General features: G+C 47.6%; 1 protein-coding gene across 11 annotated transcripts in view; it reads left to right on the top strand.

Moving 5' to 3' along the window:
• The window catches only part of TENM4 (teneurin transmembrane protein 4), a 743,689-nt gene that overhangs the window by 287,672 nt on the left and 428,416 nt on the right, over positions 1 to 27,601 (top strand). For 3 of the 11 annotated variants that reach the window (XM_074372748.1, XM_074372747.1, XM_074372749.1), the window contains one exon: positions 22,988 to 23,084. The exons of the other annotated variants lie outside the window; for them this stretch is intronic. The gene's annotated coding sequence lies outside the window, so the exon portion shown is untranslated. The remainder of the gene's footprint in view (positions 1 to 22,987; positions 23,085 to 27,601) is intronic. 11 annotated transcript variants of the gene reach the window in all.

The following is a 27,601-nucleotide window of genomic DNA, read 5'->3' as shown; positions in this document are numbered from 1 at the left end:
AATGTATATACAACTTTCCATGTCATTAACTGGTCAGCTACATGATCATTTTGTAAGGCTGCATAGTATTTCATCACATGGAATACTAGAGTTATTTATAATTCTTTTTTTTCCACTCCTGTACTCACTATTGCAGTGAGTGCCCAGAGCTGCTATTCAGCCAGTTGGCACTGATACAATGGTACAGTCTGCCCTGTTTCAACTAGGGGTGCCCATACAAATCCTTAGATATTTTTAATATCACCCTCAAAACATCTTTATACAAATCCAAGGATCCCTGGGGATACTTTTTAGAACAATCCAAATACCTGAATTTTTGGAGTTCAACATTTTTACAGATTTTTGGTATATTTTGACAAACTGACCTCCAAAAATTAAGTGCAGTTTAGACAGTCAAGGAAACCCTTCTACATTCAAACCTTCTGGGGCATTTGTTCATGAAGTTTGATAAGGATAGGGAAGCAAAAAGTAGAGTTGATCTGGAGTCAAGTAAAGACAGACACAGATATTGACATAGAGCTATTGTGTATCACTTGGGGTCCTGGCAAGAAACAATGGCATTTGTTTTAAAGGGCAGTTTAGGAGAGGGTGGGGAAGGGACTGTTTTAAAGTGTGGCGGGATTGGAGGCAACCACACAGACTGGTGAAGCACCTGGGAGCTGTCACCAGCTGGGAGCTGTGACCACACATATCCTGAGTGGGCCGGCAGAGGGAAGAGGTCCCAGAACCCAGAGGCAGCGGGAGCTGTATTGCAGCTCTAGCAAAGAGCTGCCCGCAAAGAGCTGTGCCCTCCCACACAGGAACACAGCTACTGCCCACCCACAGCCCAGCAGGCAGGTTGCCAGAAGATAAATACCCTAACCTCATTCCGTCCCCAACCTCGATGTCCAGCCAGGGCTGCCACTGGCCAAACCCAGCTGACAGCCAGAGGGAGCCCATTGCTCCAGGTTGAAGTGGCCTCGCAGGGCACCAAGCAAGCAGGTGAGGGCAGAAAGTCTCTGGACAGCCTCCCCGAGACATCCGGCTGGCATAGCTCTAGACATAAGCAGGGACATCAATCTTTTATTTTCAAACTGGGGTCTGAAGACTGAGGGAAGGGTGGAGTGAAGAAAAAGAAATTCAAGATGGTGAGGAAGGAAATAAAAAATTTCCACTTAGTCTTTTGCCTGCTGCGAGGTATGTGAGGCGGAGAGACATACGAGTCAGTGAATCTCTCCCCTGAGAGCGTCATGAACTAGGTCTCACGTTTGCCACCTCTTGCAGGCCGCTCCCAGTGAAGTGATGAAGGTTTTCAGCAGCATCTGGGCAAAGAACAGACGAAGGGAGGACAAGGTGGGAGGCGGGGAGGAACCAAAATAGTCTTATGTAACTTGCATCCTTAGGAAAACTGTTTTGCTTTTATTTTAAGAAGTGCTATTTATGAATTCTCCAGGGGGTTAAAAAGCATAAGAGATGGGTTTCAGATGAGATGTCAGTAGAAGAATCTCTTAGCTCCTGGAATAAATGATGCTTTTGTTTGGGCTTTCTGTTTTTCAAAATGGCCATCTGTTTGCCTAAACATAAACGAGAATCTCTAGCCACCTTTTCCCTTATAACCCTCTGTCTCTTTGCACAAATGACAATATTCCCTTCATGATTCATTCCTGAAGACGTTCTTCTGGGCTAAATGCTGCTGCTAAATTTGTGCTTCAGTTTTCACTGTGAGCCCACATGATCCCTGCTCAGCCAGCAACTGCAGTATCACAGCTTTTCGTTCTCGAGGCCCAGATTGTTATACCCTTGGTTTGCCAGGGGCTCCGTTCCAGGCTTTATGCAACTGGTTTCTCTTATTTCTCAAGGGATATTTGAGGTCTTTGGGGAGCCGAATAAATAGCACCTCGCTTTCCATCTGAGCTCTGAACAAATTAAGAAATAAACAGAGGGTGGCAGATGGAAGCCAAAATATCATGTTTATTACTGATAATGAGTAACCTGGCTTGGCATGAGAGCCAAATAGACTTGATAATTGGATCCAGGATTAGGCAGACTGACCCACCTGGTCACGAGCAGTGCTGGGTGGGGGCAGAGGAAGAGCCAGCCCCTGGAGGAGTAGCAAAAATTGTTGCCAGCTGCCAAGTGGAAGAAGAATGGAGCTCAACTGAGCGTGCTCAGTTTCTCCTTCCTCCTTGGTTTACCACCAGTTTAACTACCTCCACTACTTGTGAGTAATGGGGCTCCCTTCACGTGGAAATAAGTATCAGGAATTGGAACGGAGCTTTCGTCCCAACAGTGACATGGGTCACACAGAAGCTCTAAGGCGTGCCTGGCTGGAGTCTAGCACAGTTGTCCCTCAGTAGCTGCAGCGATCAAGTTCCAAGACCACCTCCCCATCATGCATACCAAAATTTGAGGATGCTCAGGTCTCTTATCTGAAATGATGTTGTATTTACATATAACCTACACACATCTTTCCCTGTACTTTAAATCATCTCTAGAGTACTTATAATACCAAATACAATGTAAACGCTATGTAAATAGCTACCAGTGTAGCAAATTCAAGTTTTGTTTGGGGGAAATTTCTGGAATTCCCTCCCCCCCCCAGAAAAACTTCTGGTCCACTGCTGGTTGAATCCGCAGATGCAAAACCTCCAGATACAGAGGGTCGGCTATAGATAAAATACATCGGGCAAACACTTGTTGACTTTGTGTGTTCATTCATTCACCGCATACTTATGGAATAAGGCTACAGAGCCAAGAGAAGGAGTAGAGCTTTTTTATTCTCAGTGCAGTAGAGAGCTGCTAGAAGATTCTGAGCAAGGGAGAAACATGATCAGACTTATACACTTTTGAAAAATTAACTCTTGTTGCCTCTTGGGTAATGGGTTATGAAAAGAACACGTGTGGAAGAGGGGAGACGGATTAGAAAGCTTTTGCTACCGTCCTGGTGAGAAATGAGGATGCCTAAGACGAGGGAGAAACCAGAGGGAAGACACACACAAACAAGTGGGGAATAACTTGTAAACAGAGTTATCAGGCTTTGCCGATGGATTGGAGCTGGCTGGTGGCAGAGGGGAAGACAAAGGGTGGAGGGAGAAGAATTGTGAGTGACCTGGATTTTTCTGTGAACAACTGAATAGATGAAGATGAAGTAGACAGAGAGGGGCAGGTTTGGGGTAAATGAATGAATGATGATGTCCCTGGGTTACCTAGTCTCTTTTGGAGGCTGGTCGTGGGCTGAGCATACATCCCTGTTTGCCAAGAACAGTCCTGGTTTACACATGCTGACCTGAGACAATTACTAAGAATGCTTCCTTTCAGCCTCAAAAGTGACCTGCTTTGGATGATAAAGTGCCTGGACACCCAAGCTTAGACAGAATTTTGAGCTAGTAGAGAATTGTTGGAAAAGTGCTTTGAAATGTGAAAAACAGTATATAAATGTAAAGCATCAATCAGCATTAGCTATGTTAATGAAGATTTGTCCAAAAGCTGAATCTTCTTTGCTCATTAACTTACACGATTATTTTAGGTTACATTCCTCTGCTGTCTGATTTGCCTTCTATGCAATGTGGCTCCAGAAGCGGGCTCTATTCCTATGACATCCCTTTCCCCTCCCCTATCCTCCCACCTCTGCCTCCTCCTCCTTCTCCCCTTCCTCTTCCTTCTCCTCCTTTTCCTAACTCCATCCTTCCCCCAGTTTTCAGTGATTTCTAAAACATCATACTTCATTGCCCTATGGGGACTCTCCATTTAAGAGAATCCAATGGTTAATGTTTTTGCAGATCAGAACTTTCTTAGGTACTGAACAGTGGTTCCCTGCCCTACAGCTTTTTCTTGGCTAGGCTCACCTCAAGGGAGGCGGTCTTGAAAAACAATCCTCACTCACCCTGGCTCCCAGAGGACTTTGTGAAAATGAAAATAGCCACTTTCCAGCCGCCTTCCCTGCTTGAGAATGTCTAAATATGCAGTTGTGCCCACAGAGGCTTTTGCATTTCACACAAATGCCGCAGCTCTGTATGGTTGCTGGGTGAGGCATGTTGAGATTTAGAGAAAGACTTCTGGAGATGCCTGGCTTCTAGCCCCAGCTCCACCCCTTTGAGGATGCTGACAAAAATACTCCCCCATTGAGGTCTTTATCTCCTTACCTACAAAATATGGGAAGAGGGGGTGTCTCTCTGACCTTTATCATTGCTTTCAACTCACCACTTATTTTCATGATGTAATATGAAAAAAAGTGCTGTGTGAATCACGATGCTTGTGGAGCAAGGAAGAGTTATATCACAGTCTTTATTTCTAAAGTCAGATTTCAACTGACTTGAGCCTTCCCACACAGATTGATGTGAGTCCAGATGGTTCTTCTATGGTTCCCCTCCCCTGTGCCCTTTCCCAACTTATCCTAGAACCAAGGACATTTACACACCTGCCGCCCCCTAAAGGTCTCTCACACTCCCCTAACTCCTGTATTAGTTTGCTTGGACTGTCATAACAATGTACCACAAACCAGGTGGCGTAAATAACAGGACATTGTTGTCTGGAAGCTGGAAGTCAGACAGCGAGGTGTTGGCAGGGCTGGTTCCTTCTGACAGCAGTGCGGGAGAGCCTGCTCCAGGCTCACTTCCAGTGGTGTGCTGGCATCTTTGGAGTTCCTTGGCTTTTGTGGATACATCATCCCAATCTCTCCCTTCATGTTCACATCGTGTTCTCCCTGTGTACATCTGTCTCCAAATTCTCCCTTTATATAAGGACACCAGTCATGTTGGATTAGAAACCTACCCTACTCCGGTATGATCTCATCTGAACTAATTATATCTGCCATGACCCTATTTCCAAATAAGGTCATGTTCCAAGGTTCTGTGGGTTAGGACTTCAACTGATGAGTTTGGGAAAAGAATTCAACCTGTATACTTTCCAAATATTGACAAACTCTGTTCTGTTCAACCCACTGCTGTAGTTAGCACCATTTTGCCTCATGGACAGCCACTGGCCATGGCTCTCTGTCCAGTGCTGGTCTCCCAGTGTAGCAGAATCTCACTGCGCAGCTTCCGTCCCGAGCCTGCATGACCCTTGGAAGAAGAGGGATCTCCTTGGTGTGAAATGTTGCCTCTGATGCTTCCCACTAGACTTCTGAGAACACTAGACCCCTTTAGCAGCACTCTCCTCCTAAAACTGCCAAGTTCCCACCATCTCGGGAACATGAAGAGCTCATGAGAATACAATAAAACCACCCTGCTCTCTTTAAGAGCAAAGATGATCGGAGCCCAGGAACAAAGTCCCATCCCAGTCTCATTCTTCCTTGGAAAAGGAAATGAAAATCTTACACTTCTTCCAAATTAATGTCAGGGTCCCCTGCCCTACCCGAGAAGGCTTTCCTGCTCTACTAGCAAGAAAGAAACCCAAGTTAAGTTCCCCGTGAGACATTCTGCTGTGACGTATGCACTCAGTAAGTGTTTACTGAGCAGCTACAGTGCACTGTTGGGTACTGGGTTCAAATGCAAATACCCCATGGTTCTGCCCTTAATTTACACTGAACTGTCTAAGTTTTAAATAATCAGTTGACACCCAGTCTTCCAGTGAAGGGCAGTGGCTTGCCCAAGGTCATGCAGCAGGTATGTGTCATAATTAGAACTAAGATCAGTGTCTTCCAGCTCCTTGTCCAAGCTACAAATCTGTGTGGCTTTCAACCTGGGGATCAGGAAGCTGTGAACACATGTCTTTTGCTGCCTGACAACATCGCCTTTGCCCTGGTCTCTGGCCACGGTGGGACTGGCAGTGACTTGTGGTTAAGTGTGAGTTTCATCATCCCTTGTGTGGGAGGGAGCGTATCAGGTGGTCTGACACCAGATCTTGTAAAGAAAACCATCGCAGAGAGCCGGAGCATGACCAGAGATTTGTTCAATTAACAGTCTCTGGGGGAGCTCTGGTTACTGCAGCACAAATGTGATGATTGAAGAGGCAGCTTGGTGGGAGGGGAAGGTCTGGGAGACCGGGGTCTGTGTTCCGTTGCCAGTACCCACTGGCTCTGTGATCTGAGCAGGTTACTTAACCTCTCTGAGCATCAGTGTTGTCCCTTTCATGATCCGCTCAAAAAGAGGAACCTAGTCGGTTCCCAGCGGCTACTGAGGCTGAGAACCTGGGCTTTATTCCCGAAGATATCAGTGCATCAGTTATCTCTGGCTGTATAACAAACTACCCCAAACTTAGCAACCATTTATTATCACTCCCTCATCTATGGATTGGCTGAGCTCATTCATGTGCCCGAGGTCAGCTTAGGGTAACTAGCCATTCCCATTTGCCTGGGACTGAAAGCGTTCCTGCGGTGTGGGGCATTCCGCTTAAAACTAGGAAAGCCCCAGGCCAAAGGGGATGAGTTGGTCACCCTGGGTCAGCTGGTGGATGAGTCCAGAGCTGATTGTCATCTGGGGCCATGGAGAGCTGGAGGTAGGGTGGCTGGGCTATGTACCTCTTGGCATCCAGTAGACTAGCCCCAGCCCGTCAGCTGAGCAAAACTCCAAGAGGTCAGGAGATATGTGCTTAACACTCACACATCATCATGTTGCCTCATCCTGCTTGTCAAAGCAAGGTACAAGGTCAGCCCAGATTTGACAGATGGGGTAATGGTCTTCACCTCCAGATGATAGGATCTGCAGTCACAGTACAAAGGGGTGTGAATACGAGGAGGGAAGAATTGTGTCAATTTATAATCAGTGTGGGGCCAGCACTAAGAGCTCTGCTTCCTGAAGCAGTCAGATACTGTGTCTACCAGCCACTGGGACACCAGGATCCATGAATGTGTTGATGAAACAGAGCAGGCTTGGGTCCTCCCAAAGACTCTTCTCTTTGTGTCTTGCTTTCTTCCCACTCTCTTTAGCCCATATGGTTCCCATTTAATGGAATACCCTTCCTTCCTCTTTGCCTAGCCGACTCTTCTCTTAAGAAATGCAGCTTGGCAGTCACTTCCTCCAGGAAGCCCACCCTGACCTCCCAGGCTGGTTTAGCATCCCCTCACCTCCAAGGACCACCACCCCAAGCTCCCACACCCTCTATGCTTCCCTGAATCACAGAACCAATCCCTGGCACCAGCACTGTGGAGACTGGGAGCTCCTGATGTCAGGGGTGGTGGAATTCGTCTCTGCATCCTGGTACCCCACTGAGGGCAGGGGACGTAGCAAGTGTGCAGGAGATGTTCGCTGAAGAGGCGGCGTGTGGTCACCACTCATTTAAGGTCCAGCTGGGATGGGAGCCCAGGTCTTTTCAAGCCCCGGAGTCATGGTTCTGCCCCTTGCACTCAGGTCCCTGTCAGCTGCAGATGTCAGCATCACCCTGCTCCCATCTGCCAGGCATGAGACAATGATCTAACTGTGGTCCCAGCTCTGCAAACCAGTTCCTGCTTTTTTGGGCCTTGGCACTGTCGGGGGTGAGAGTCTGCACATGAACGACAACAGTGATGTGCTTGTCAGTGTGAAAGTCAGCCCTGTGCCAGGTTCTGCCTGCCACGGTGCTGTGACACACTTTTCAGAATCCCTGCAGGTGCCCAGTACTGGTGCCCTGGCCACAGTCCTGCAGGCCCTGTGGACACAGAGGAGCCTGGTTTAGGGAAGGGGAGAGTCAGGCAGTCCTGAGGTCCTCCTCTTGCTCCTCTGCCTGCCCCCTTCTCCACCCATGGTCACCACCCTAGTGTGGCTCCCATCCGCTTCACCTGGAGCATTCAGACAACCTCTCCACTGGACTCCTTGCCTCCACAATTGCACAACCACCTCAGAGTCAGTGGTGCATTTCTAAAATGCAGGCAAATGTGTGCTTAAGAGCAAGACTCAGCAGCTGGACCACTCAGTTTCTACCACTTCTGACTGGGCAACCTTGAGCCATTTTGTTAACCTCTCTGTGTCTCCTCATTTGTAAATGAGGAGCTACCTGTGTCTTGAGGTTGCTTTGAGGATTAGCTGCAGTGACATGTGTAAAGTGGTAAGTGTAGTACAGAACATTCCCTGGGGCAATTAGTGCTTAATACATGTTAACCAGTATTGTTATCATTTCTGCCCTGCCTTAGACCCTTCCACGGGTCCCCAGTGGCCACACAATGAAGTTTCAGCTCCTATCCTAAAGATCAGACTTTTGCCCTTTACCCGTCCTCCTTCTTCCTGCCTTGAGCACGGAGAGACTGCTTGCAGGTGCAGCAGCCATCTTGCAACCATGAGGAAAATGTTAAGGATGGCAGAGCTGTTTGTAAGGTGAGAGGAGCCCGGGGCCCTGATGACACTGTTGAACTGCTGTGCCAGCCTGACTACTTTTCCCAGACTACTTATGCATGAAACAAAGAAACCCTGTGTTTGTTTAATAGTGAGGAAAAATCCTAGCTTCTATGCCTGGCATTCATGAGTCTCCAAAAGCTGGTCCCTTTTCCTTCTGCAGCCTCATTTCTGAAATCATTTCCCATCCCACACTCATTGACTTTATGTTCTCGCCAGACTGACCTACCTGAAATTCCTTCCAAACCCCTTGCTATTTTGAACCTATAAACCATCATTCATGCTTTTCTTGCTTGACTTCTGTCTGAAACTTCCTGACCCACTCTCACCTAGTTTCTGTCCGGCAAACTCCTATTCATCCTTCAAAACCACGTTCTGATATTAACTCCTCTGTGAACATGTAACTGACTTCTCCACTCAAATTGATCACTGCCTGCCTACAAAATTGAGCTAGAATGTCTGAGTTTGAGTCCCACTTCTGCCACTTACTAGGAACTCCAATCTCTCTGTGCCTGAAGCAAATAATAAGGTTTTTATGACAGTTAAATAAGATAATAAGCATCAATCACTTAGAACTGCCAATAGTAAATACTCAAGTGTTAGCATCCATCCTCATCATCATTCTTATGCTACCAGGTCTATCATCTCCTGCTCATAAACTCTCAAGAGCAGGGATTGTTTGATTCCTCTCTGAAGCCCCTACCTCTAACATAGTGCCTGGCGCACAGAGTGGGCATCAGGAAATGTGGCTGAGTTCACTAATGGAAGCCTTTAAGAAAGCAGACTATGCTCTGTCCCCTCCATGAGCCCAGAAATGGAGCTGATAAGTTGAGGGTGAGGAAACAGCCTCTGCTTCCTGCTCTGGAACCTTTCTCAGTGAGATCTCTAGAAGAGCCTGTCTTGATCTGCATCACATCAGAGGGGACAGTAAGGGTAGAAGTCCTCCATGGAGGGTCACAGGCTGTTCGAACACTGAAGCTCCTCTGCCTCCACTGCTGTGTTGAAGGTTCACGACTGCAAAGTGTGAGGAGTGGGAGCCAGGAGAACCCGTTTCGGGGCTCCAGACCCCTCTGGCTCCGATCAGGACCCGCAAAGCCTTCCCTGCTCAGAGTGAAGAAGGGATGTCCGACCCTCCTGTGGTGTCAGAATTAGGCAAAGCTGGGTGCCTCTGACGGTTCCTGGCCATGTGGCCTGGACAAGTGATTTCCACTCTTTGAGCCTCAGTGTTCACATCTATGACAATGGGTTTATAGCATAGATTGTTGTGAGGAGCAGGTGTAACAGCGAGCATGAAGCACCTGGCACAGGGCCTGGCCGGCAGTAAGTGCCCAGCTAACATCCCTTCCTCTCTCCCTTCCACCCTCTTCCTCCCTGCTGTCCGTACACTTGGGTTCAGGAGATTTCCATCCTCCCAATGAGGGGGACTGGGTGTGGGGTGAGCAGGCTGGTTCTCGAGGTTAAACATGCTGCTTTCACCCAGGATGTGGTCTAGGAGCCCCTGGGGCAGGGGGGCCACGTTTGTGCCTGCCAAGGCAACTGGCTTTCCCTGGAGCACAGCTCAGGCTGTAGAATGACCCCAGTGGGGCTGAAGGGTCATCCAGCATTGTGTGGACACGGACTGCGGGATGTTCACGGGGACTGTGGGGACGTGACCAGGCTCCGTGGCTCTGCACGCACTGCTGGTACTGGGAGTTCCTGCTGGGCTCTGGCCCTGCTACCTTGGATCCAGGAGGGAGGCTGCCAGCCAGAGCCTGGGAGCCCAACAACCAGACCGATGGGTGTCTGAGCAGCCAGGGTACGGGGAGGAGAAGGACTCAAGGGATGACTGTGGGCTGCTCTTTGATCTCTCTGAGATTTTGTCTCCTCGTCAGCAAAAGGAGGCTGATGAAGATTCGATGCAGTAAGTGCTGGGATTCCAGGGAAGCCAGAAGCTAATACCCACATTCCTGGTCTAAATTCAAAATTAATTGGGACATAGAGGAGTCAGATAATCACAGCAAATACTCATATCCCGTCATCACCGCTCGTTCAGCGCTAACACTGACTTAGCACTTAGTGTTTGTTAGCCTAGATTCAGAGCACTTCACAACGTAGCTAATTTAATCCTCCCAGCAATTCTGTAAGGTAGGTACTATTATCATCCCCGTTTCACAAATGAAGACACCAGTGAAAGTTTAATTAATTTGCCCCAAGTCACACAGCTAGTAGATAGGAGAGCAGGATTTCATGCCGGTGGCCCGGCTTCAGCGGTCGTGATCTTGCCCACCGCACTGCTCCAGTGATGGGATGGACATGGTGCAGCTGCAGACCTGTAGCCAGAGGGCCTTGCTGACACTGCCTTCTAGAATTCGAGGCCGTCCATGCGGGAGAAGGGAGGTTGGCTTTCTGTAGGCCATTTGAGGGGGGTACGGGGCCGGAGGGGTTTCCGGGCGAGGGAGGTCCAGTTTCGTCTGCCAAACCCATCAGTCCAATCGCTCGCCCTCCTCTCAGAGGGTGTGTTAGTTTCCCAGGTCTGCTGCAACTGATTGCCACAAACTTGGTGACTTAAAACAGCAGAAATGTATTCTCTCACAGTTCTAGAGACTGAAAGTCTGAAAGCCAGGTCAGCAGTGCTGGCTGGTCCTTCCTGGAAGCCTTGATGGGGAATCCGTTCCACGCCTCCCTCGTAGCATCCTCGGTGTCCCTTGGCTCGTACCTCATCGCTCTGGTCTCTGCCTCCATCTTCACATGGCATTCTCCTCCGTACCTCTGTGTCCTTCTCCATCTTTTCTAAGGATGTTCTCATTGGATTTAGTGTCTACCTTAATCCCGTATGATCTCATCTGGACCTTTACCTTAATTACATTGGCAAAGACCCCAATTCTGAAGAAGGTCACAATCTCAGGTTCCCAGGAGACATGAATTTTGAGAGGATGCTATTCAGCCACAACAGAGAGGATTAAGTGAGCGAGCGGGAGAAGCCAAGAGTGTTCCTCTAAAGGAAGTTTCTCCATGAGGCAACATGATGCAGAAGATTCCTCTGGTATTAGTAGATATTAGCTTGACTGCTTTGACAGAGATCAAAGCAGCAGTGTCCAAAGCATAACAGATGCTTGCTTCCCTTGCACATAAAACCTCCGCTGGGGGCATAGAGATGTTCTGCTTCACAAGGTTCTGCAGAGACTGAGGCTTCTCTGTCTTGCGGCTCCACCCTGCCCTAGGGTAAGCCCTCAACTCCAAAGGCAGAGATGGCTCCCGAGAGAGGGCCCTACTTTAGCTGGCACATGGTGAAGTAGGCAGTGGAGGGCACCCAGCTCCCCCATAAGGGCACAGCCGAGGAGTTGCATCTAACACCTCTGCTTGCACCCATTGGCCAGAACTTAGCCCATCACACCTCGCTGCAAGGGAATCTGGGCAATCTAGTCTTTGGCTAGGAGGTCAGGTGACCGGCTAAAACTCAGGGGATTCTATTTCTGAAAGACAGGGAGATGGATTACTGGGGGATGCGGGCACAAAGTATGGGAAGTCCCTGGAACTTGGTAGGTAATTCGGCAAATTATGATTTTGATCTTCTGCTATGACATTGCTGATAACTTCTTCTCACTGGCCCCACGCCAATAAACCTCTCTATTTTCCATTGACCTTGTCACCTGTCATCACATAACCCAAACACAGACAGATCATGCCTCCATAATCCTACAACAGTCCACTCCTTTTCACACTCCTTAACCTGTCCCACAAACTCTGCTGCTCTCCAGGCCTACCTCCCTCTCCAGCTCATCCCTGTACCTTAGGTTACAAATCCCTTGGGTAGGGAGGTGCTCCAATTTTCTGCAGCTCTGACTGCCAGGAATCTCCTATATCCTAGAATCTGAACCCCCAGGCACTGCAGGGCCTGCCCCTGCTGAGTGGATGCCTTCCTGCATGCTGGAAGAGTTTGTGGAATTTTCTGGCATTAGAGGGTGAAAGTCAAAACAGTGATTACAAGAACATCTGTTCCTGAGTGGAAAGCGTATCCTCTGCACACCAGGACACATGCCTGCACAGTTCAGCAGGCTGGATGTTAAAATGGAAGAGAATGTTCTGGGAGTGAGGACTAATGGACCCAGCCGAGATGGAGGCTCTGCTTCCTGGAAGGATGCTGTGCTGGGGAATAGTGAGGAACACATGTAGGTGGTGAGTGAGGGGCTGAGGGGAGGGAGCGCATATAGAAGGCAGTGTGTGTATGAAGGAAAGAGTGAGTGGAAGGGTGAATGAATGAGTGAGTTAATGAGGATCAAAAGAAGAAATAAATAAGTAAATACATGAATGAATGAGTGAATGATTAAATGTTTGAAATTAATGAGCGGATGAATGAATGAATGAATATGAGTGTGTGACTTGGAGTAAATGAATAAGTGAACATTGGAGGAAATGAATACTGAGGAATAATTGTGAATGAATGAGTGAATGGGTGAATGAGTCATTAAGTAAAGAGAATACGTGATTGAGTCCACGCATGAGTGAGCTAGCAGTTGAATTGCTCCTTTTCTCTGGGCAGCAAGACTGTAATTGTGGGGCACGACTAGAGTTTGATCTAGCTGGGGGCCCAAGGCCAGAGCTAGCGCAGCAGAGCCAAGGCTCCATCCCTGGCTGTCTCACCCCAAGGGGTGTCCGCAGCCCGCTGTGCTTTGGCTGATCTGAATACACTTTGTAAGGGACAGTGATCCTTTCTTCCTTAAAGAACCTTGGCAAAATCCTGGTGCAGAAAACTACCTAAAAATAAAAGGCTTATAGGTACATTTTATTTGTGGAAATGTTTCAAGGGTAGATTTTCTCACTTTGGACTATGCACATTCCCCATCAAATTCACAGAAAGTCCTGAGAAGGGGTTAGACAGGGCGTCAAAGGATACAGGTGCAAAGTGCCAGGGTGCAGGGAGCAGGGTCCCTGGGTCCCGCACAAGCTGGGAACAGCCTCTGAGAGCAGAGGGAAGCTGGAGGGCAGGACATTGTTGGGTTAGCTGGTAGGACAGGCGGTGGGACAGATGCCATTCTGCCTTTTCACCCGAACGTGAGCAAGTTAGAAGGCGTTAGTTAGGAAGTTTTGATGCAGTTCATTGCAGCCAAGCTGTCTCCAGCACTCACTGGGTGCGTGCTGCCACAATATGATGATGAAACTACACTGCCCCGAGTCTCATGGAGTTCAGAGCAGTGGCGCCAACAGACAAACCCCTTAATGCAATGTGGTATAATCAAGGTAGAAAGCAGGGGGCCGTGGGACCCCAGCGGGGAGTTCAGGGACTGTGTCATAGGGTAGGTGGCTTTGCATTAGACCTTGGAAGGGGGCTAGAAGCTTGAGACAGTCCAGGCAGACATACCACATGGACGGAACCGTGGAGGATTGGCAGGGCAGTGAATGTTGATGAAATCTATAGCTCTGAACACTGCACGGCTCAGTGCCAGGAAGGGGAGCCTGCCGAGTTCCGGAAGGCAGGTCCTGGGTCAGGTACTGAGTGAGCATTTGTTGAATGCATGAATAAATGAATGAAGTTGTGAAAGAAGGAGAAAGCAAAGGCAGGGGATGGGGCAGGGAGGAAGGGAAATGGAGAGGACAAACAGGTCGGAGGTTTACTCCAAGTTGTAGAGCAGATTGTTGTGGGCAGCTCAGGGATTTCGGGAGCTGTGCAAGGGAGCAGGTCCAAGGGAAAGTGCTGGGTCTCTGGGTGCCTGGGGCTGTGCCTGCCACGTGGCTAACACTTAGCACATACATTTTGAATATTTATTTGAATAAATGAAGGAAGGGCTGGTGCCTGTTAGTAGGCTCTTGAATTTGATCTGAATAAGACAGATAAGGCAACATCCTATGAGTAGCGGCCTGGTTACTCCTCAGCCTTTTTTTTTTTTTTTTTTTTTGGGTAACCTCAGTCTCTTGGGATTTACAAGCTGGAGCAGCCTTCAAGAAAGATATACTCTAACCCTCTGCTTTTATGGGTGAGAAAACTGAGGCTCAGAGAGGAGAAGTGGCTTGTCCTTCTGCATTTTCAGTTTCTGATGGGATTTATAATTACCAGTCAGCGGGAGAGAGGGTATAGCTCAGAGGTGGAGTGTGTGCTTAGCATGCATGAGGTCCTCGGTTCAATCCCCGGTACCTCCACTAAAAATAATAAAGAAGTAGATAAACCTAATTATCTCTGCCCCAAAATAAATAAATAATAAAATAAAATAAAAATAGAATTACCAAAGTTCTGGAGGGCCCAGCTCTGTCTCCTGCGCTGCCGCTGACTCGGGGGCACACTGTCTCTTCTCTCACGGACATGAGTCATCGCTAAAGCCCCTTCAGGTCCTCCCTCCCATCCATCCCATTCACCCCACATATACTCACCAAGCATCTGCCCATGTGGGATTCTGTGCTAAGTCCTGGGGGAGACGAGAGAGAAGGCTCCCCCAGCTCCACCCCAGGTCCTCACCCACGTCACGTCATCTCAGCTCCTGTCATAGAATAGTTTTTAAATGCTTATGCACCTGCTGTTCCACCCGACTGTAAGCTTCTCGGGGGCATTTTTCATTTTTGTGCTCCCTGAATTTCTTCCTGGAGCAAGGCAGAGAGCTGATGCATAGATTAATTTAATGTATTGATTATTATTATTGTTTTGTACCCAGAGCACCTTGCCCTGGTAACATTCACTGGAGATATTCATTGGAGACAGTCAGATAAGCAGATAACTTCACCCAGGAGAGAATCACACCAGCAGGGAAAGGCCAGGAGCTGTGAAAGTTCAGAAGTTGAGCCCCTGATCTAGTCAGAGGGTGAGGGAGGCTTCCAGGAGGAGGTGACATTCAGCTGAGTCTTCAAGGACAAGAAGGAATTACTCAGGGGGAGATGAGGTGACAAGACAAAGGAAACAGCATGTACAAGGTGCTTGAGGCCTGAGAGAGCCTGGCCCATTTGAGGATCTGCTGGTGATTTTTGATGATGCTGGAATCACACCCTTCCCCTCTCCCCACTCCAGAACTACCTGAGGGGCACGTATTACCCACAATAGGAACAGTAGCCAGAGAGGTGCTGGTACTGAGTCGTCCCTGCTGATGAGCACCTGGGGAGTAACAACCCCGACCCCCCGACACACACACACACACACACACACACACACACACGACTTCAAGAATGGTGCTGGGATACTGGTTTCTGCCAAAATGGCCCGACATGCAGGGCAGGCCCTGAAGTCACTTCCCCAAGCTGCTGGTCAGGTGGCAGCAAGTGCTCAAGCCCCACCCTCTGGAGCCTGTGCATTGACTGAACACCACCTGGCCGGCCTTTCTTCTGGGCAGGTGAGTGCTATGCGCCAGCCTTATTTCTACCAGGAAGGCGAGTCCCAGCTGTTTGCACTTTTCATGGAACTGAATCTCACCTCTTTGCAGGGAATAACTTAAAACCATGTTTTAATGTGCACATTTTTGAAGTTAAATTTGTCCCCTGGCAGGCACCATGTAGGTCAGAGGGATTGGCTGGAGAGGTGCCAGGGGAGGTGGTGGGTGGAGAGGAGAGATGGGAGTCAGGGAACCTGGTCAAGAGGCAAATTCAGAAATCCAGGTGTGCCCCAGATGCACATCTGCATGCTTATGTCCCAGATTTCAGGGAGAAAATGAAGGCCAAGTTGTTCTTAGAGTAGGAAGGAGGAAAAGGAGAGGGAGGGGAGGAGAGAGGAAGAGAGGGCAGCTAGTGAACTCTGCTTGGAAATAAACATCCACTGGTATTTAAACATCACATATTGTTAAAGAAAAAGACGGCAGGTTTCCGGAGCACTCCGGCGTCTCTCTGGATGGGTTGCTCTCGCTCTGGGGTTAATATGAGGAAATAGCATTCTTAAGCACCCATATTAACCTGTCTGTTGTTCTATGGACTGTGACAGCTGCATTTTACATCTTAATGGCTAACCATTTATTTCACTCAAAAAAAAGGGGGGCTTTTTTCAAGCCCATGAGGCAGGTATTCAAGGCTGGAAGCTTAGTCCCCAGAAACTGGTTTCAAGGTAGAATTCCCAAGGACTCAAACGGGCTCCAGGAGAAGCCCCCATCGAGTTACCCCCTCCATTCACCCAGATCCTCCAACTCTCTCCCTTTTCCGAGTGCCCCCTGGTTTGCCTCTCCAGACCTTCCTCTGGGCTGTTGTGGTCTCTCAGGGGGCACAGGTCACTCTCTGGGATAACAGATAATGCATAGTAGGGCCCCAAGTGCAAAGAAGAGCCCATGAGGGCTAGGAGACCAGAGGAGGAGGACGGAGCTGGACCCGATTCAGAGAAGAGGAAGGATGCGATCTGCGTCAGGGGAGGAGGGTGAAGACCGATCTGGATGAGAATAGCTTCACTTATAGGGCAGCAGCCACCTGCCTGGCCTTGTCCTAGGAACTCTAAATCTATCACTCCATCCTCACAACAACTCTAGAAGGTCGACACAACTGTTATTGGATAAATGGAGAAACTGAGGCACAGAGAAGTGAAGTCACTTCAAGTAATGCAGCTCTGAGTGGAGTGGCCAAGCTCAGACTGGATGTTCTGGCTCCGGAGCCCATGATTTCAACCCCGTACTAGCCGTCCCCTCTAACCCTTGACACATACCTTTGTGCAGCAAGTGTTTATTGAGCACTGACTAGGGGCCGAGCACAGCTCAAGATGTGTGTGGGGCCCTCAGTTAGCAAAGCGGACCCAGCTGTGCACCTGGCCCCCTGAGGACACCCCCTGAGGACATCCTGGTGACAAGATGAAAGCGGGCCCTGCTTCGTTCTGGTTGGAGAGGTAGACATCCATCAGATGTCATCAAAGAAGTACAAGTTCCCTGAAGAACACAGAGCAGAGGAGTCCACGCCAGGAAGTGACTCGAGTCTAAGGTGAGACCTAAAGTGGGGAGGTGACTCCCGGGAGAGAAAGCAGCGTTTGCTCCCTGAGTATAATGTCCTGAGAGATGGGCATGGAGAGCCCAGGAAACGAGGCGGACAGACCAGGGAGGCACAGTCGGGGAAGCATATCTGTGAGTTGGGGCAAAGGTGAAATTTAATGTTCAGTGAAGGACAGTGGGAAGCTCTTGAGGGTCTTGAACGAGAGGACAGATCCTTCAGTGTTCGGCACGGTTTCCCAAGTTTTTCACACTCACCCTCCTTTGTCTGTAAGCAATCTGGTGAAGCAGGCAGGTTTGGGGTTCTTGTCCCAACCTCACTGACCAGGAAACTGAAGTTCGCCCAAAATGGTCCCAAAGACTTGAAAGTGTGAGGACGAGGGTCCGAGTTTTCCTGCTCAGGGGCTAGTTGGAGAGCAGAAGAGAGGGGGGCTTCAGGGCGCCACGTGGCACTGGGACAGGGTAACCCGCAGGGTGCGAGAGGAGCTGGGAAGTGTCAGAGGGGGAGACTTTCCTCTACCCTTCAAGCCAGGTTCCTCTGGCTGCTCTAAGAATTAAATTGACCTGAGACAGATTAACAAGAGAACATCAAACAGAAGTGTACTAACAACATGCATGAGAGAGACCCAGGAGGACTGACTCACCCAAGTGGCCGAAACCTCACCTTAAATACCGTCTTCAGCTAAAGACCAAAGAGGATGTTGGGGGCCGGGGTCTGGGACTTCAAAGGGGAGAAAGGTAATTGACATGGAGATAGAAAAGCAAATGTCTGGTAAATAAATGTTTGCTGGGCCAGGCGGAGACAGTGGGACACAGAGTGGACTCTGATCTCTAAGAGTTCCCCCACCACGCCCAGCCCGTATTCTTTACCTGTGTTCTCTGGTGATAGCTCCATAGCTCTATTCCTGTAAGAGGCCATCTATCTACAACTTTTTAGGCGGTTAATGGGAAGATCAACGTTTCTTCCTGAAACTTTTGAGCCCTGGTTGTTTTCAGTTTGAAATAATCGGCATATCATAGAGACATTTCGGGGACGAGTTTTGCTCTCCCCTACAGAAGTGAAAGAGTCCAACACTGTCCCCGGCACGTGGTAGATGCTCCGTAAGTGCCCCCTCCCCTGCCTTCAACGGGAGGATGCAAGCTTTGCTTTGGTTTTGCACACTGCCTCGCCACCATATTCAGCATCCTCGTCAGTGGGTGTCTGGGGCAGATGTCTGCCTAGGTTGGGCGCAGTGCATGAGAGAGGAGAAAGCTGTCCGTGTTTCTTGCCCAGGTCAGGATCTTTGTTTTCTAGCATCAGAATGTTCTGCCCGGAGGTCTTACAAGAAATGAACAGACTTGCCTCTGCCTGGACTCTGCAGAGGGAAACTCAAGAAGACAGCTTTCCAGGTTTTCTACTCCCTCACCCGGGGCACCTACTACGACATGCTATAGTGCTTTGGTTAGAAAAATATCTCATCAGAAAGAGCTATGTTGGAAATGTATTCACTCAAGAAGATGCACTAATATTGACTTACAATGCCCTTTTCTTACATATTTCTCATTTAATCCCGATGATAATCTTGTGAGGTAGTTACTTACCAACATTTTATAAAAGAGATGATGTGGTTGGCACACATTCATGGCACACATAAAACAAAAGCCTAAAAAATTCCTCTCTGATCCCTTTCAGCTGCATGACAGTGTCGCTCTTGGTCCATCCTTTGATACTTCCTACTCAGAGCCATCACGACCATCTTTTCCCCACCCTTGGATTTTCCTGCTTGTTGGAAGGGCTAGGCGTCATCCTGGTCACTGGAAGAATGAGCATGGACCTATCTGGAGGGGGCTGTATTCCAGAATTCATGCTTCCCAGGGAGCCCAGAGCTCAGAGTTAACAGTCCTACCTCTGTGGCATGTCCACCAGACGTCAGTAGACGTGCCAGCCAGCATTAAAACTGTGGCATTGGAAGGGGCCAGAGGAATGTGGCTGGCTCCCAGCCTCTTATTTTCCCATTCCAACTGGAAGGTCGTGTTCATTCGAGCTTTTAAATCAAAAATAAATTATTGCAGTCCATTTGCTGATTATACCATGCTGAAGTTCTAGACGCTGTAAATTGCAGCCGTGATAGATCTAGATGAAGTTTCTGGGAGTTTATTTTTAGCGGTTCAGAAAGCACCCAGTTTCCTAGAGGCTTCATCCTCAAGTCTGGGAGGGGGCAGGGAAGATGTGTCTGCACCATCCTTCCTGCCCTGTGACTTGGATGGAGTCTCTTCACCTCTGCAGCCCTCCTCTGTCAAAGCAGGTGGTTGTAGTCGCTGATCTTGAAGCCCTGTCTATCTTTGAAAGTCTCTCATTTCTTGATTATGGAAACTAGAATGTATTCAAACATGTCTAGCCCATCCTGGAGAATGTCAGAAGCCCCCACCCCAACACGTTTGTAAACCATGGAACACAAGTGTTCAGAAGCCTCAGGCTGAGTGGATGTATGGGCCCCTTTTCTGATCCTTATTTTTGGGGGATGGAGAGAGGTGGGAGGGTTTTTATTTATTTTGCCCCAGCTGTGTGCATACTACACTGCTGGGTGCTTGCATTTGAGTGAAGGCCAATGTCCTCAGCTTTAGTCGGTTGGTCATGAACATCTGTGTGCCAGGCACTGGGCTTGGTTCTGACAATATCGTGAAGGTGAAGTGGGTGCAATTCCTGGTTCCAGGGAGAACAGCAGGGGAGATAAAGCATGAAATGAATATGTTGAAGTGCGTTTTGAACTGCAGTAATAGCCATGGATGATTAAAACACCACGTGTCATCAGAGATGTCACAGACTCATTCTGGCGGAGGTCCAGGTTCACGTGTGCCTGATAGGAGAGGAGAATCAGGGCGGGCTTTGAGGATGAAGAGGAATTTGAGCTGGGCTCGATGTATAAATAGGATTTAGAAGTGTAGGCATTGGGTAAGGGAAATCGCACAGACGTGCTTTGGTAACCTTGGAAACCACCCTGGCCAGATCACAGGGATGACTGTCCCTGACCACCCAGCATTCACAAATGCCTGGCAGAGCACATTGCTTCTCCACACACCATGACCTCCAGCAAATTTTCTTCCATTTTGACAAAAGTATGATTTTTTTTTCCCAAAGCATTAAAAAAAAAAAAGTCCTTTGGAGCAATTCCTGTGTGTGGATGCTTCTGGGTGAACAATCTTCCACTGTATTTGTATGATTATGGGGTGGATGGATGGATGGATGCGTGGTCAGACGGATGAATGGATGGTTTGGTATCATTGTAGAGCTGCCACAGGAAGGAAATCGGAGCAATTAAACCAGCTGGGCTTGTGGGTAGCTTTATGGGAAGAGAACGTTGGAGCTGGGCTTTGAACAATGAGTGGAATCTTGTCAGCTCACAGTGCAGATAGAGGTCTTCCATTCAGTGGGAAGCAAAATGGAAGCATGAAATTCATGACATCGTGGGAGAAGGGCAAGTTGCAGAGGCCAGGGCAGGGGAGGGGAGGATGAGTAAATGTAGTGGCTGAGACCACAAGCTTTGAATTAGACAGATGCTGTCTTGAATCCCAGCTCTGCCACCGAGTAGCTGAGTGATCTTAGGCAAATTACATTTCTTCTCGTGGCTTTTTCTTTCTCATCTGTAAAAAAAGGAATATTAATAATACCTACCCCAAGTGGTGGTTGTAAAGCTTAAGCACAGTAACGTTTAGCACAGTGATTGGCATATATTTAACCTGCACTTAATAAGTGGTAGTTTATGGTTCTAATTTTATTGAAACAATTGAATTAAGTTATGAAACTAATATTTGTATACCCATTTTATATTGACAAAACAAATTACAAAAATGCCAATTTAAACCTCAAAATTTAAGAAGAGGGAGCTGTTTACTCTTTCACATTTAAGGATGAGGCAAAGAGAAAAGAACTAGCAAAAGAGGCAGAGAAAGTCCTTGCAGGAAAAGGAGAATCAAAGAGTTTGTAATAGATGCCACGGCAGGGGAGTTTCCAGAGGAGGTTGTGGTCCTGCTGGCGGATGACCCAGAGGGGCCACTGCAGATTGAGAAGTCTCTGGAATTTGCAATGACAGCATGATTCTGATCTTAAAGAGGACATTCTCAAGGTGAAGCCACACCACGGTGATTCAGAGAGGGTGTGGGTGTGGAGGAAGTGGGGGTTTAGATGACTCCTCCAGGAATTCTCTCTGAGACAGAGAAAAAGAACTTGGAGTGCGATGGGGACAAGGTCACGGGAAGGGCTTTGTTAGATGAAGACTATTTGAACTCAGTTGTTTCTCTACCTTTCTAAACCCACGCCTTCATCTGACAGACATAGCGTCACTGTCCTCGTCAAGATTCTGATATTCTGGCACCCCTCACCCAACACTTACCCCATCCCCATTGGGGAATTACGCCTGCTGAGAAGACCTTGTCTGGATTTATTTTTTGTAGTTGTATTTTAAGAACAGTAGGAATTTAATAATCTGTTGGAATAAAGCAGGTAAGAAATGATGTAGGCATTGAGGGTGATAACAGACAGATTTGAGAGACAGTAAGTAGACTGAACTGAGCCAATGTAAGGAGTGAGTGGGAGGGCAATTCAAGGAGGGACCCTGGGGCTCTGGCTTGGAGGACTGAGCGAATAGCCACACCAGCTGGTGCATGTCCCTTCTCCGCGTGGCTCCTCACCTCCATCTGCCTGGGCGACACTGCACAGGCTTGTTGTGAGTAAGAAACCAAGTCGCAGTTGTGGCCATCATTTAGAAACTTTCAAACACTTTAGAAATCTAGGGTATAGTTATAAATATTGTTATAAGCAAGAAATAGTGTGTCTGGCTCTCTTTCTTACGCATTCTCTGTTTTTATCTGCACCGCCTCTATGTCAGTAAGTGTAATTCTAAATGGCAGGAGGGAACTAATGTGTTATTGTTCAGGTACCTTTTTACAGATAAAGAAATGGAAGGGCAGGAAAGTTTAAAAAAAAAAAAAAGCTAGCCCAAGATTACACCCAATATCTAGAGAATGTATGTTTTTCCCAAGTACACATGGAATACTCACAGCAAATGACTCCATCTGAGGCTACAAAAATGCATCTCAATAAATTTCAAAGAATCAGTACCCTACGAGCCACATTATCCCACCACAGTACAATTAAGCTAGAAATCAATAACAGAAAGATGAGTTTGAGAAAAAAATACGTTGAGAGATATTTACAAAAACACATCAAACTAACTTATGGGTCAAAAAAGAAAATGAAAATCGAAATTATAAAATACAAGTGAATGATAACAGAAATATTAAACACCCAGGTTGTGGAATATAGCCAAGACAGCACTTAAGGGAAATGTATGACCTTAAATGTTTGTGTTCGGAAAAGAAGAAGGATTGAAAATTAACAAATGGGCTAAGAATCCAATTTAAGGGCAATAGTAAACATAAATAAATAAGACAGCCCAGGGTTGCACAGTTTTAAGTGGTAGAGCCAGGATTCAAACGCAGATATGGCTGGTTCCAAAGTTCTCACTCCATCAACTCCACCATGAACATTTCTCTGCGCTATTTTCCATAGCATGCCCAGTGCCTGGAAATTCTGTTTCTCCCAAAGAGTCAGAGAGCTGAGCCTATAGGGTAACTCCTTATATCAAAGGTTAGATGATAAATCACACTCATTTATTCATCTGTCCTTTACTTCATTCATTCGTTAAATATTTATTGAGCCTTCGCTATACGCCAGGCACTGTGATCACGACTTTAGTCGCCCTTCGTCTGAGTGTTCAGACACTAGTCTTCAGCCTGGGGCCAAAGCAGCTTTGCTGCTGCCCACTGCCCCCCACCCCTCCCCACCCTCACCCCCAAGCTGCCTAAACCTCACCTGCTGCTTGTCAGAACAGCAGCCTCGTCAAAAATGACTGATTCGTCTCTTGTCTCTTCCAACAGGTAGACTGAAATTACCATGTGTCCAAATTAAAATTGCATACTTCAAGGATTATTTGAAGGACTATTCTTAGACCCTTTTAAGAAGATTTAAAGAAAAGTGAGTCGATTTTTTTTTTACACTTCAGAGAGTATTCATGATTTAAGTTAATGATATGGGTGCTTTTTTACTCTACCTCTTAAATATGTGTTAATAGATAGACTTTATCTCCATTTATTTTATAAGAATTTTTTTTCCCCTAAGAACAATGAGCAGGGAGTACAGGATTACTGCTTGCCTTCCCTGTAAGGTTTTAGTACATTTCAAAGACTTGTGGAATCTTAGAGATGAAAGGGTCTTAGAGGTGTGGACCTTAGATAGATAGATAGATAGATAGATAGATAGATAGATAGATAGATAGATAGATAGATAGATAGGTAATTTGGCCTGTGCGTGGAGACCTGCAGGGACTCATGAGGAACTGGTTATCATCTCCCCACATTTAGGATTTGTATAGAGTTCTTCCATAATCTGGATTTGATATTCACTGTATCTACTCCTCCTCACATCTTGCCAAGCCTCTTTTTCACCAGTCAGTCCTAAAAATGGTTGAAGACAAAGATCATACCTCTCCTTGAGGTCCCTTTTTATTCTTTTCCCTCCAGTAAGTCCTCATAATTTAGTTTAAGAGCCGTTCCTTCCCTGGTCACCTTCTTTCTAACACTGTAAATATCTCCTTAAATAGAGGCATCCGCCTGGATGACAGTGCTCTACCAGTATCCTTTGTCTCAGGAGCTTCCTAAGAATCAGACGAAGAGAAACCCAAGGACCAGACCTGGGTTCCAGTCCCAGCTCTGCTCTGATGATGCTCTCAGGAAAGTCCCTCCATCTCTCTGAGCTCAGAGAAAACAAGCTGGTCCTAAGATGCTGCCCACCTCCGTGTAGGTAGTTTTGCTGCTTCTCACTGTCCCAGGCACTGAAATGGGCCAGGACTTAAGGATCAGTGGGACGTGGTCCAATCTCCATCTAATTACTTGCTGACTATGTGACCATAGGCTGTCACTTCTCCTCTCTGAGCATCTGTTTCCTCATTTGTGAAGTAAGGGTATTAATACATGTGGCCAAGGATTCCGGTGAGGGGTGCTGAGATAATGCCCATAAATCACTTGGTACGTGGCCTGGAGGAAGTGTTCAATAAATGCTAGTCCCTAGTAGTTGCATAAGTAGTAATGGGGCTGCTTCCCTCTAGTTGGAGGAGAAGACTCTGAGAGAACAGTGAATGTGCGGACATGTTTGAGAGGGGGAGGGGAGAGGTGTCCATGTCCCCAAAACGCTCATGCAAACACAAGCCCAGCCATGGAAGGTCTGTGAAATTGAAACTCTACTCAGACAAGGAAGGATTGGTTGCTGCAGAATATAATTATAAGGAAAACTTTTAGGGAGGATCTGAGTTGATGCACAAATCCTGCCAACCTCTGGCTGCTGCCACAGCCCCAGTCCTGGGTAATAAGGATTGGTCTCCCCAGACAGAAGGTCCTTAGACCCCCCCAGGAGACCTGGGGGACCTTGAGAATCATAATATATTAATAGATGTTCAGAAGGCTGGTTGTGAGATTCACAGGAGAGACTGAATGTGAAAGGGATTTACAAACTGTAAAGTGCCCTCCTCATCTACCTATGTTTGCATTATTCATGTTTTATGGGCTATTTCAGTACTTTGGAAATTAGGAAAGAGGGTAAACTCCATGTGTAATGAACCAGAAGAGTCCAGCCCACGGATTTCTGAGCAGTACAGCATGGGTATGTGTGCATTTATATGTCCATGTGTGCACACACATACCTGTGTGTGTCTGCTCGTGTGTGCACGTTTGTGCGTGCGTGTGTGTGTGTGTGCGTGTGTGGAAGAGAATCTTTGAGCCCTTTGGATGTGATCACCACTCTTCTCATGGTAACTGGCTGACATAGGGATGAAAACACATGCTGTGGGGCTCGGCAGCGTCCCTCTGTAACTGACCAGCTGTGTGACCTCGGCCACATTTCTGGCAGGAGTACCCCGTTTTAAACCCTGCCTTCATGGAGCTTAGCAGGTGCGGTCAGGGCTACTCTGAGGAGCTGGGAGGCTATTACACCTGTGTAGAAGTTTTCCTTCACAGTGAGAAGGTACCAGGATGTGTGAGTGCCCTTCTCCCATGGTTAATGTAATTTGTCAGAGTTTAGGGAGTGTGGTCTTGACCTGTTGGCTGAAAGGAACCTCCTGAGGCATCTTAGATTCTACAGCACCATCCCCTGAGGGCCTAGGCCGCTCAGTGGATGGAAAGCCCATGGGGAACATAGCCTCTAGCCCTGTGACAAAGCCTAATTCCAGAGGTGTCCCCACACCTCAACCATCTTTCCAAGTCCCCTCTCTCAGTCTGCGCTGTGGGGCTGGTAAATCTTAAATTCAGGAGAACTGGGAACTGTGTTGTCACTGAAGGTATGGAAAAAGGATTTTTTTGAATTTGGAAATTATGATAGCTAATATCATGGCCTTTGTTCTCCTGATGGCTCCTGACTGTTCACAAGGGTGCCCCAGGCTAACGCGGCCGTGGTTGGCACTGGCCAGAGGTGCCCCTTCCAAGGGCATCCAGGTCTGGGGAAGACTGCAGTAGCATGTACTGCAGTGTTTTCCAAACTGTGCGTTGTGACCCGTTAGTGGGTCAAGAAATTAATTTGGTGGTTCAAGATCATCCTGCATTAAAGTGAAACAAAGTAATCCAGTAACCCATAGAGTGGGTGAAGACATTTACAGTATATCTATTCAACAAAAGTCTCATATCCAAAATATATACAGTCAGCCCTTGAACAACACAGGGGTTGGGGCACCCACCCTCTGCCCAGTAGAAAATCCAGGAATAATTTATAGTAGGCCCTTCATATGCTCGGTTCATCGGTATCCAAGGTTCTGCATCTGCAGATTCAAACAACCATGGACTGTGTAACACGGTAGTATTTACTATTGAAAAAAAGTTTGTGTCTGAATTGACCCACGCAGTTCAAATCCATATTGTTCAAGGGTCAACTGTATAGTAGGAAAAAAAAAAAAAAAAAGAGGAAACTGCTACAAATAAGGAAAAGTCAAATGACCTAATAGAAAAATAAGCAAAAGATACTTCAATACTTTACAAAGAAGGACATCCCAATAGCTGATAAGTGTATAAAAGCATTGTCAGTTATCAGGGAATCACAAATTAAGCCTACAGTGATATACCACAGTGCACCCATGAGAAGGGCTGAAATGAAAAAGGTAGCCAATACCTAGAGCTGACAAAGATGCGAAGCAACTGGAACTCTCAGATGGCTGAAGTGTAATTTGGTGTGATGACTTTGGAAAATTGTCTGGCAGTATCAGCTAAAGCAGCACATATGAACATGTGCACACCAGCAGCTCCATCCCTAGATACACCCACGAGACATGCGTTCACACGTTCACCCAAAAACATGGCCATCAGCGGCGGCACAGACAGAGGGTAGCATAGCCACGCGATGAAACAGCGCGCCCACCAGTGTCAGTGACCCTCACAAATATGATGTTGAAAGAAAAAGCCAGGCACAAAGAAACTTTATGACTGCATTTACGTAAAGTACAGAAACAGACAAAACGAATCTATGCTGTTAGAAGTCAGGACGGCAGGTATCCTTGGAGGAGGGGCTGGTGAACTGGAGGCCACAGGAGGGGCTTTCAAGGTACTGGTAATGCTCTGTCTTTCCATCTGAGGGCTGGTTACATGGCTGTTTTCAGTTTGTGAGGATTCATCCGGTTCTTCCTCTGTGACATGTACATTCTCTCATACTTACACCATGCTTCAATAAATGTTTTTGAAATGAATGTATAAATTATAATTTAAAAGCGAATGGAAAAGAGTAGAAAACATAGCAGGCAGTAAGTGGAGCACTGCTGAGCGAAATGCAGGCTCCATGTGGGCACTATATGTGTGTCTAGACTGAGCTGTTGAATGTGTTTCTCACTGTGAGTCACAGTTCAAAAAATTGAGAGCCCCTGATTGCATCTCACCCTCTCGCTTTACGATGAGGGCTCTAAGGCCCAGAGAAGAGAGGAATTAAGAGCAGAACTAGGGGAAAGCAGAACTGGGAAGAAGGCTGACTCTGGGTCTCCTTCTGCTGATGCTGTGTCTCCCGTTTCCACCGCTAATTGGTGGGGTGGCGTCTGGTAGGCTCCGTCTGGCACCTTAATCTCTGGGAGGCAGCCCTGTGCTTTCAGTCCAGGGGGAGTGATTGTTTTCCCACCGACAGACGGGGAGAGTCAGAGGCCCAGCCACCTCTGCAGGGGCCTGGCTCCCGCTCCCCAGCTTCCCTGCCTCCTCCTCCCTGCCTCTTCTGCCTGATCTGCTTCCCTCTGAGCTCCGGAAACAACACTGCTCTCCACCGTGCTTTCATTTGTGTAAAACAACTCATATGCCAAAGCTATTTTATGGTTGTAGACGTTGGAAAGCTGTGAAGAAAATACACTGGGAGAATAAGATAAGACAAAGCGTCTGTGAGTCCTGGCTTTGTGCTTTTATTTTGTTACAAAATTGTGAGTCCATTCAGAGACTTCTCTTGTGGGGGTTCAGGGGCTCCCAGCCCCTGAGGGTACAGTG

Source organism: Camelus bactrianus, chromosome 10 (genome assembly GCF_048773025.1).
Source record: "Camelus bactrianus isolate YW-2024 breed Bactrian camel chromosome 10, ASM4877302v1, whole genome shotgun sequence".
Lineage (NCBI taxonomy): Eukaryota > Metazoa > Chordata > Mammalia > Artiodactyla > Camelidae > Camelus > Camelus bactrianus.
Note: the sequence above shows the minus strand (reverse complement) of the source record. Positions and strands in the feature narration are given on the sequence as shown.